Below are 8,850 nucleotides of genomic sequence, written 5' to 3' on the forward strand. Positions count from 1 at the left end.
AAAATTTTAGTGAAGTACAATTTTGATTAAAAAAAAAGAGGCTGTATTCACTTTGGGCCTTTGGCCCATTCATTTTTTTGTTCTGAGGTATTTTTGTTATAAATTTTATATGGTGAAAATTGAATATGGGTGATATGTGTTAATGAACGTTGATGATAACTACGTGGGTGATTTGTCTTAATAAACAACACATATCTAACACTTAAAATCAAATTATTAACAAAAATTGACTTATATGGGCAACGAGTCTCAATAGTCAGCATTTATTTAGCACATAATGGTCAGATTATTAATAAAAAAAATATAAAAATGGAATCAAGCATAAAAGACCAAAATGAAAATAATTTCAAACTGTAAGGGCCAAAAATATATTTTCGTTTCTTTTTCATTTGGCTGCAATAACCAACGTAACACAAATATATTTTCTAATAAAAATTAAATTGGGAAAAATGTCCATACACCCTCTTAACTTTGGACTAGTGACCAAGACATCCCCTAAAATTGTATAATGGCCAACTTACTCCTTAAAATTTACATAGCTACCAAATTAGTACTCCAATTACTTTACCGTTAATGTACTAACAAAATGGTCATGCGAGACTCACGTGGAATTTAAAAAACAAACTCAATCCCATGAAATTGAAACCCAACAGAGAAAGAAGAAAAACCTAGGTTTAACCTACAAAAAGGAGAGAGAGAGAGAGAAAGACTTCAGAACCATAGACACCATGGCATGGCACCAATTTCTTTCACCTACATTTGTCTTGCCGTCCTTATCTGACCTCACCCTCATGGTTCCATCGCATCATTCGACAGCCACCATTGTTACCACCTCTCACCATTGTTATTTTTTTTTACCATTGTCATTGTTGGATTGCATGTTATTTACGCCTCCTAACACACATGTCAAATTTTGCATTAATCATATGATATTTACTATATGATTTACAAACTTATTTTTTATATATAATTTTAAACTACACAAACTTTAAATTTAAACAATTGATTTGTGATATAACTATTAATTTTTAATCTTCTAAAGATTTTGCAAGCATAGAAGATATAAAATGAAAATATAATCCAACAATGGCTTTGTCAAAATTCACCTCCAATAAAATGATATTGAGTAAAGTTATAACTTTAGGTTACAACTAGAGGTGACAACTTTTAACCAAACTCATTAATCCACCCATGACACATCTAATTTGGGTAAGTCATGACCCAACCCAATTAAACATTTGGGTTAAATGGGTAAAAATCTATTGGGTAAACTAGTTAAATGAGTCTTAATGGGTAAATCGACTGGGTCCAGTGAGTTACCCATATACATTAAATAAAACACAAAATAAGAACAAAATTAAAATCCTAACCTATTCCAAGTCGCCTAGCCTCCTTTCCTCTCTCCCTCTTTCCTCTTTTTTCTTCTTAATGATTTTCTTAGGTTTTGCTATTATTTTCTTACCTCCCAAACACCAAGATCCACTTCTTGAGCTTTGTTCTTAGCTATGCTTTGGCATTGCTGGCCACCTCTAATGAAGACAACGACTGCGATGATACCAGGTTATGATTTGCTGCTCCCCCTCCACCTTTTCTAATAGCAATGATATCAATCTCTCTCTCATTGTTCATCTGTTGAGTACTCTTCTCCTCCCCCTCTCTCTTCTCGTTCAAGAAATCATTATCTCTTTCCTAGCTCTCTCAATCTCTCACTCTCCTGTTTGGTTCTTGAGAAACCATAGGAAATTAGATGAAACAATTTCAATGTGGTTGTTGATGATAGATTTTGTTGTGATTGAGAGAGTAAATCAATGAATGATTTTCTTGGCTTTGGGCTTTGCTTGGTTTCCGAGAAAACCTAAAAAGAAAATAAATTTTTTCATATTTGTTTTTCTTCTTAATTTCTCAAACTCAAAACTAATGCAATTTGAAACTGTTTTATGAATTTTTCATTTTTTACAAATATGATACCATGTTTTAATTTGGATAATATTTAGCTACAAAATTAGTTGTAACCTTAAATTACAAGCTTACTCAATATTTTTTTTTATTGGAGGTGAATTTTAACGAATTCACCATTGGGCTATATCTTTTTCTTATATCCTCCATGCTTGCAAAATTATTAAAAAATTAAAGATCAATAGCTATGTCATCAATAAATTGTTTAAATTGCAAGTTTTTGTAATTTAAAAATATGCATAAAATATAAGCTTATAAATCATATAATAAATAATATTTGATTGACACAAAATTTGACATGTGTATTAAGAGCGTAAAGAACATGCAATTCAACAGTTATATTTTCAAAATATGTAGTAATATTTATTTTATTAAGTAAGGCTTAGGTTACAACAAATTTTGTAACTAAACTTTGCCTTTTAATTTTATGTATTTTGAATTTATTATGAAATTAATTTGGTGTGTTAGCACTTTAGCTTTTGATTAAAAAATAATATAAATAAGTTTGAGAGATGCTACATCCACAACATTTTTACAACATTTTCACAATAAATCACAGGTGGTTAGTTATTATTGGTTCAAATTTGAACCTAACACGAAGATTACTTTTTTACCCCAACAATAATAACCACTAACAACCTGTCACTTAAGATTTGTTGTAAAAATATTGTGAAAATATTATGGACATATCATTTCTCTATAAGTTTTTATTTTTAAAGGAGAGTATATGTGAATCTAATAAACGGATTAAATGGCTTTCAAAATAAATAAATAAATGGATTAAATGGGTTAGGTGACTCATGAGTATTTAATTTTTATTTAACTTGGTAGAAAATAATTAATTGGGTAATTATATACCTAAAGGCCCCCATTTTCGTTAACCGAAAAAAAAAATTATATACCTAACTCATTTATGATTTAATAAAAAATCTACCATTCTCACCTAATTGTCACCCCTGGTTACAAATAATTTTGTAGTCAAATTTTGTGAATTTTAGTTAACTTGACAAAAAAAATGGTCAATAAGTTAAAATCTGATTGTATTTATCAGAAAATAATAATTTACTGGCTAAGAATCATTGGGATGCGGTGTGATCTTTGTCATATGACTAGCAATAATGACGTGTAAATTTGAAACGTGGTCTTGAAAGGGAAATAATGAGACAGTCTATAATTTTGCAAAACTTCTCCAGAGAAGTCAAGAAATTGCCAGCCATATCCATATGCAGTAATGTACTGGGTATGGCCTATGAAAGAGATATCAACCACCAAAATTGATAGGCGATGTCATGTCAAAATGGCTCTTGCATGGCTCATAGCTAAATGGCACTTTCATCACTCTTACATCAGTAGCAGACTAAGCATGGAAAGAGATCAAAAATCATGACAAAAAAAGTCTGGACCACACGGAAATTGACAATAAATGTCACGATTGGTAGTACTCAAAATTATTATCAATCATATCATCATCCATGTGAAAAATATTATGACCACCAATATTTATATAGTTTTTTTTTTCTTTCATTTTTTTAAAAACTTTTAACTAAGGCTAAGTACTGAGTGTAAAGGATGAGCTTGTAGCGGGGTAAATTGCTGGTTTAATAAATTTTTTTAAGTGTTAGTATCCAAATTTGAACCGGTGGACTTTCAGTTAAACCCAAGACAGCCATTTTAAAACTGAGTGTTCAACTACTTGATCAACTCTACTAAATTAAATGTTTATAAAATTTTTACTATAATTTTATTGTTTATAATTTATTACGTGATAAGTTGCGACAATAATTATGTCGTGCCCTTTGTGTTACGTCCGATTTTGACATGACATGCTATCAATTTTGGTGGTTGATATCTCTTTCATAGGCCACACCCACCACAGGTCCACAGCCCTGGTTGGTGAAAGACAATAATTGCCAACTTCCACATGCAATACCACGTGCTGCACGTGGTACTAATTGCTGCATGGTGTCCCAATTTTGTCACTAATGTTCCTTTGTGAATTACAAACATTCATTTTTATATATGAATTTATTTTTTTATTTTTCAAGTACACTCACATTTAACCACGTTCAAATTATAGCAAAAAGTTTTTGCACAAAAATTGTATATTTATTTTTTCTCTTTTCATGCAATATTTTACAATTTGCTCAAGTGAGATGTTTTGATGAGCAACCTCACTATTATTGTAAGGAAGAATTGTCGCTATAACTGTTTTTCCAATATGGTCAAGTGTCCTTATTAGATCAAATGTGAAATTTTATATTCTTAAATAAAGAAAAAGAATTTGAGTTCAAATTCTGCTTATGTCTCAAAAAATTAACTTAATTAGTGCCTTAACTTGATGATAAAAAATTGTTATGTAGTGAATGTTATAGATTTCAACCCTTATGTATATATATGAAGTGTTTTTATTAGGTTAATGTTGAATCCACATGGATGCCTAAGGTCATGACCCCAAACTTTTAGAAAAAAAAAGAGATTACTTATGCTAATATAGATATATTTACAAGTGATATTTAAGAAAAATAATACTTGGCCACCTCAAAAAATTTCAATGTTTATATTTTTGTAACTTGTGATATTTATTCCTTTTAGATGTAGAGTTATAATTAAATTCTATTTATATATATAAAATAAAAATTAAGAAGTAAAAAATTCATATAGTTTTCAACATTCAAAGGAAAACGTTAATTATAAATGCACTATACTCCAAAATGACTAGTCTAGTCACAGTTGAGACTTATTGTGGTTGTTTAAGAAGTCTAAATTAACCTAATTATATTCGATGTGGGACTCAACACATACCCAAATATCACACACTTAACTAATTCAATTTCAAACTGGTATATCACATTATTATTCGTTAGGATATTTTAACTTAACAAAATATTAATTACCTAAGTTTCAAGAAATTAAAAGTTCTAATCCAACTAAAATTCTATAAATCTTTGTGTCTAAGGCTGTGTTTGGAAACATGTAAATTATTTTTCTGAGTGTAAAATATTTTTAGGTGAAAATATTTTTAGGAGAAAATATTTTTAGGAAATGAAAATATTTTCAAGTGTTTGGTTGTGTCCTAAAAATTGTATTAGAAAATATTTTTAGGTGTTTGGCAACATTCTGAAAATGTTATTTTTCTACATTTTTTTTTTCATATTTTCTCAACTTCCAATCAAATTTTATAATAGAAAATTTCAATATATAAACTTAAAAAAACAAAAATCAAAATAAAACCAATCGTTAAACTCTCAAACTCGGTGAAATCAAGAGAGGGAGGAAGAAAGAGTGAGAGACTGAGGGAAAGAGAGAGGTAGATCAAGAAAGAAATAGAGATCCGATCAAGGGAGATCGATCTAGAGGCAGCGGCGACAAGATTAAGAGGTGGAGGAGACAAGCTACAAGGTGGCAGGGAGACGACAAGCTTCGATCTAGAGCTTAGAATGATGACGAACTTCAAGCAACGACGATCTAGAGCTTCGAATGACAACGAGCTTCAGGTGGCAGCGACAACAAGTTTCAGGCATGACGGCAAGGCCGTGGTTTGAGGGCTAGTTCTGGGCTTCACCAGCGGTACCATCTCCTTCCTTCTTGACATGGGCTTGGCGTGAGTAGCTCTTTCTCTCTCTCTTGGGTTGTGTGAATCTAGAAATTATTTGAAGGTAAAATAGATGTGTAATCTATTTTACGGGTCAAGGGACATATTTTACAGTCAAACTTTTTATTTTTAGTTTGATTTTATCTTACTTGCGAACACAAGCACGCACAAGAGTGTAAAATATTTTCTCAATTCCATTTTCACTTGAAACAAACGTAGCCTAAAAGAAATTCAATTTATATCATTAATTTTTAGTTTTATTTAAGTAGAACTATGATATTTAAGTTTCAAAAAAAATAGTTTACAAATTATAACTATCACAATAATCAGTGAACCACTTGAAACTCTAAATTTACTATCATGATATATTATATATATTGAGTCACTTGACACACAGACAATATGTAATGTCCAAGTTTTATGATATTAAAATACAAAATTATGATAGATTAGTAAAAAATATAAATATTAATTTAGATTTCTTGAAATTTTTTGTAATAGATTTTTAATTATTGAAGTGGAGTTAAATTTCTTTCTTACATAAAAGTTTTAATTAATCCATGTATCGCATGGGAGTACTACCAATATTTAACCAAGTACTAAAATGGTAGCACTCAAAATTTTCCAATGAAATTTTTATTTACAAAGATGGATGAATTCAACAACTCAAGCCAGAGTTTTTATGATTTTCTCCTTTTCTCTTTCAGCGAAGCTTGTTCTTTTTCCTTCAACATGAAAGATATATCTGGCTTGCATTATTGCATACCATTGAAATTTTATGCCTCTTTTTATTTTATTTTAGGCGTAAATGCACTTTTAACCTCTATATTTTTAGTCATTTCTTAATTTGGTTTTTAAACTGATTTTGCTTCTAAGTCAGTCCCTGACTTTTTAAAACCGTTGTTAAAATGGTCTTTACTGTCAACCCAGCTACGAAAAAAGTTAAGGTGACAAACGGTGTGTCTTACTTGCTGACGTGAATATTAAAATATAATTAAAAAAACTTATTTAGCATTTTTGAAATGCCACGTCAGAAATAAATTAATAAAAAATTAAAACAAAAAATTCAAGTCAGAAATTTTAAAATAAATAAACATTAATTTAATTAAATTAAGAAAAAAAAAAGCTTTTTTCAGCTTAAAAAAATTGAGTTCCTATCCAAAAAAAAAAATTTTAATCTATTTTTTTTTTAATCTTAAATTTTTATTTTTCAGAATAACATATTCATATTTTTTGTTTTGTGTTCTTCCTCATAGTATGATTCATATTCTTAGTAAATTAATATTTATTTTCTTATCATTTTCTGTAACTTTCTTGTGCTTTCTTTATAACTAAATACATCAAATCAAAATAAATTAATTGAATGTCTTTCTTGTTTTTTTTTTTTTTTTTTAATTCCTTTCATTATTTTTTCTAAACAGTTCTTGTTCTTTGTGTTCTTCCCCATAATCAATCTCCAGAGCAAAGAACCAAACCCAAACCCAAACCCAGATCTCAACCAAACCCCAAACCCATATCTCCAGCAATCAAATCCATAAACCCAAGCAACCAGCAAAGCACCACCACCGAATCAAATCTTCCTAAATCTTCCAAAATTTCCCAGCAACCAGCAAAGCCTTAACATCAAATCCACAAAAATCCTAAGCTAAAAATCCTATCGTCTTGGTGAACACGGACCACCCGCCACCCAAATCGACTCACCACCCTAATCGACTCCACTGCCTCCATTGAGAGAGCTATTTTTGGATTCTCCAGGAAACCCAAAAACTCAGTGGCTACAAACCCAAAAGCTCGACTGCTTCAAGAAACCTAGAAACTCAAAAACTCCAAAAAAACCCCAAAAACTTAGTTTCTCCAGGATTCGGATTCTCTAGGAAAGCTACAAAATCGGCGGCTCCAAACCGATCCACCACCCAAACCCTCTCCGGCATCTACTCGTTGGTTCTCTCTCTCGATCTGTATCTACCTCTCTCTCACGTTCTCAATCTCCTCTGCCCTCTTTCTCTCTCAATTGGGTTAGGGTAGGGATTTTGGGATGGTTGTTTTGATTTTGGGATTTTGGGATGGTTCTCTGGCCATGGGTGGTCTGGGTTTGGAGCAGATGAAAAAGAAATTAGAGAGATAGAAACTCAATTTTGGTCTGGGTTGGGGTTCGTGAGATTTTTTTGGGATAGGAACTCAATTTTTTAAGCTGAAAAAGCTTTTTTTTTTTCTAAATTAAATTAAATTAATGTTTATTTATTTTAAAATTTCTGACCTGGATTTTTTGTTTTAATTTTTATTAATTTATTTCTGACATCGCATTTCAAAAATGCTAAATAAGTTTTTTTTAATTATATTTTAATATCTACGTCAACGCCACATCAGCAAGTAAGACACATCGTTTGCCATCTCAACTTTTTTTGTAACTGGGTTAACGGTAGGGACCATTTTAAAAACGATTTTAAAAAGTCAGGGACTGACCTAGGAGCAAAATCAGTTTAAGAATAAAATCGAGAAATAACCCAAAATGTAGGAACCAAAAGTACAATTACGTCTTTATTTTATTTTATATATGTACTAAATTACATTTTTAACCCTTAAAACTGAAATGGCACATTATAACTCTAAATAGTAAAACAATAAAACCAGCCATATATAGATAACCAATACAATTTCAGGCCCTGAGGAGTTGTATTTTTATAAAATAAGCATATTCAACTTTCAACCAATTAGGCGGGTTTCAGTTAACTTTACTGATAACATCTCTTATTGTTAAATAAGAGATTTAGGGTTCAATCTATGCCTACACCAAAAACCAATTGAATATGTACATATTAATACTCAAAATTTGCCCAATAAATTAGGTTGCTTTGAAAAAAATAAAAACTAAAATAAACAACAATAATAACCTTATTATAATATAAAAAAAAATTAAATTCATAGATAAAAAAATTCATTAAATTTCTAAGGGTAAGATTCAAGTACATATTTTTGTGATAATTTGATAATTGTGAGAGAAGAGATTTAAACTATGAATGTCTTCATTAAAAACACTAGGAGGTGTAAGATGAACTAAAAAAGTATTGATTCAACTACAATTTTGTAGGCAATATATCTTAGGTTTTCCAATTAACTTCAACTACGTGGTTGTATTTCATATTTAATTTTTAGTGAAAATTATAAAATTGATTTTGTTATACATATCAACACAATTTTTAATAAGCTTAAAAAAATACCAAAAAGTAAAGATAAAACTCTAGTAAAATCTATTGCCATAGAATAAGAGATTTGGGGTTATTAACTCCCTGCTCAATAATGCA

Source organism: Castanea sativa, chromosome 12, assembly GCF_040712315.1.
Source record: "Castanea sativa cultivar Marrone di Chiusa Pesio chromosome 12, ASM4071231v1".
In the NCBI taxonomy this organism is placed as follows: domain Eukaryota; kingdom Viridiplantae; phylum Streptophyta; class Magnoliopsida; order Fagales; family Fagaceae; genus Castanea; species Castanea sativa.